This window comes from Arvicola amphibius, chromosome 5 (genome assembly GCF_903992535.2).
Source record: "Arvicola amphibius chromosome 5, mArvAmp1.2, whole genome shotgun sequence".
Classification (NCBI taxonomy): domain Eukaryota; kingdom Metazoa; phylum Chordata; class Mammalia; order Rodentia; family Cricetidae; genus Arvicola; species Arvicola amphibius.
The window spans coordinates 138,592,286-138,595,818 of NC_052051.1; positions in this window are offsets into that span (position 1 = coordinate 138,592,286).

A 3,533-nucleotide genomic window follows, 5' to 3' on the forward strand; every position below is an offset into this window, starting at 1 on the left:
TACTGTAATTTGATTTCAATTAAAAATCTTAAAAAATGGCCAGAAATCCCTTTAATCCCAGTACTCAGGATATTTATATATATATGTATGTATGTATATTAAAAATGAATTTTTAAACAAATCTCTACACATAGGCATGAATTATTCTGAGGAATCGGGTAAAAAAATGTCTACACTAACAGGCTGATAAGAAAGTCACTTTTTGTGTCAAACAACAGTCTCAGTAATGTAGGTGTGGTACAGTCAAAATGTAACTAGAATCTGAATCAAAGCCTTGGCTCCAAGTCCCACTGTGACACTTACTAGATGTGTGGTCCTTAGGAAGTCACATAAATTCCAAACTTCAGTTTTCCATCTTTAAAATGGGAGCAGTAAGGACTGGAGAGCGGGCTCGGCAGTTAAGAGCACTTACCTACTTCCACAGGAGACCTGAACACACAGAGAACCCATACTGGTGGCTCATGACCACCAGTTGCTCCCGTTCCAGTAGATCTGAGGCCCTATTCTGGCCTCTATGGCACCTGCACATAAATTCACACAGACACATACATGCGCATGTACACACACACACACACACACACACACATGCATGCATGCATGCATGCACTCACACGCACACACACATATTAATAAGGAAATATTCTCAATTAAAATAAAATAAAACGGGAGCAGTAGTATTTTCCCTGCTCACTCCACATATCCCCCTGAAGCCCTGATGAATGTGTGATTCTACCGAGGAGCAGCCCCGGCCTCATTCATCTATGTGACACGCCTGCCCAGCTGAGGACCAGCAGGAGCAGGTATTCCATAAATAGCTACTGAATGAAGAATAGTTTTAGGAAGGAGATGTAAAATGAAAGCATTAATTAAGTGTGATACTAAATCCTCCTGCTCAGCCAGCAAAGTGTGCTGCTGTCATCTAGAGCCAGCTGCAGATGAAATGGCGTATTCTTTGGGAAGAGACCCTCAACACTGACCGTTTTTGCCCAATCAAATGAATGGCAGAACGACTCACTGCGTCGTTATATAGTATGGCTTTATCTGATAGATTCTTTCTGTGGCAAGTTTTACAGGCTTATTTATCCTGTAAATAATTCGAGGATTGTTCTAGCATGAGGGGGTAGGTACTGTATGGCTTGTTATCTAGATTTCGGGCCAATGAGTTCAAGTCACTCTGAGAGAATAGGAAGTATCTAGTTACAGGACTACTAATACTATATTAGGGCACAATCCTTAGGGCGGACTTTTTAGAGATAACGCTTGAAGTTTCTCAGATACTTGAAAGCTATAAATGGTAAGTATCATATATTACTACCTTCCTGCAGAGTCTGGGTCAGTACCCATTCACTAAACATAGAACCATGTCTGCAGACATATGTATATGGGTGTTGTCTTTTTTTTTTTTGTTGTGTTTTGTTTTGTTTTTGAGGCAAGGTTTCACTATGTGTCCCTGGCTGGCCTAGAACATGTAGACCAGGCTAGCCTCTACCACATGGAGAGCTGCCTGCCCAGCTTCCTGAGTGCTGGGAGGGAAGTCAAGGTGAGTGCCAGCATGCCCTCTTGGGTAAATATGACTTGCAAAGTGGAACAAGGATAACAAAATATCTCATTAAAATATAACTGGTTAAGGTTATTTCAACATATGAAATCCAAAAGTAATTGGGTTTATAGAGCTTTGTTTAATTGTAGAAATTCAGGCAACAAATAAACAATGAATCATACTTCTGAAAAGAAACGCTTCCATAGTGCTCTATAATAGGAAAGTCTCAGCATGTATATTTCAAATATATAAACTTGGAAATATTCAGCGTTAGTTTATTTTTAAAGCTATATGAGTCAAATCACTGTCACTGTTTACTTTTTTAATATTCAATTCAGGAAATGCTGTGGTTTTCTTAGAGATGACTCATTTGGGCCCGCTGCCTACCTCCACTGATACCTACTGACTGACGGCTCCCTCACCCAGCAGTCCCAGAGCCTTGGGGGAACCCTGCTGTGCGGCAACCCACGTATTCTCCGGCAACCGCAATTGCTAAAATCAAAAGCAGCCTGTGTTACCCTTTGCTCCTAAATCTGAACTAGAGGCAGGAAAAGCTCCGTGGCCTGTCCCCACCATGTGACGAAGAGTTAAATATTTGAGAGGGCGGTCATGTGCCAGGCCGTGTGCCTCTCCGCTAGCCTGAACTTCTGCTCCAGGTTTTCTTTCCCCCTCATATCCTGAGGGTCTGTGCTGAGCTCTAATTTATCAACGTCCAGATTAAGGTGAGGTTAAAGGACAATTAATAAAAGCTCAGTGACAGATACTGGGGTTCAACCTGAAGGTCTGAAAAGCAAAACAGCCTGCCCCTGGCTCTTGCCTCGACCTCAGTCTGAAATGGCGATCCTGCCTCCAGAATCTCAGAATGAGACTGAGACTGTGCGCTGTTTTCTCCCATTTTATAATCCTGTCTAGGGCTGGGATTAAAGGCATGCACTGCCCAGTTTCTATGGCTACTAGTGTGGCTACTGGGATTAAAGGTGTGTGTTCCCACTGCCTGGTCTGTAAGGCTGACCAGTGTGGCTGTTTTACTCTCTGATCCTCAGGCAAGCTTTATTTATTAAAATACAAATGAAATGCCACTACATGAGGTGACTACAGTTGAATAAATTGTCAGCCTAGAATATAGGGTACCCATTGTCTGCCTTATAAGCTGTGTATCATATTTTTCTTTTATTTTTACTACGTTTTTGTGCATGTGTGAGAGAGAGACACAGAGACACACACAGAGAGAGACAAAGAGACAGAGAGATATGGAATGTGTGTCTGGGGATAGCTTTATAGAGTTGGTTCTCTCCTTCCACCATGTGACTAAATTCAAATCATCAGGCTTGGCAGCCAGCACCTTTATCAGATGAGCCATCTAGCTAATTCAGTATACCCTAGTTTTCATAATGTAGTCCAAAGTATATTGTGCAGCCAAAGAAAACTATTTCATACTAATGCTGATTAAGCATGCTTAACCTAAAAATCTTTGAGCACCAACATGGAACCACAGGTGAAAAATTCCACACTTAAACTCATCCATCACAGACTCCCTAATAAGACTGTAAGATTACCTTCAGGTTATGTGTAGATGATGTGTGCAAAGCAAACATGAATTTCAGGGCTGGAGAGATGGCTCAGAGATTAAGAGCATTGCCTGCTCTTCCAAAGGTCCTGAGTTCAATTCCCAGCAACCACATGTTGGCTCACAACCATCTGTAATGGGGTCTGGTGCCCTCTTCTGGCCTGCAGGTATACATACACACAGAATATTGTATACATAATAAATAAATAAATATTTAAAAATGAATTTCAATTTCATGTTTAGACAGGTAGTTCTTATTCGAAAATAAATGCCCTAAAATTCCAAAATTGACACACCAAACATTTGTGGCCTCAAGCACTTGAAATAAGAGCTGCTCAACCTGCAGCAAATTATCGCCATTGTATTTTTTTAATTTATTTATTTTTAAATGACCTTTTCTCATTTTACATACCTATCCCAGTTCCC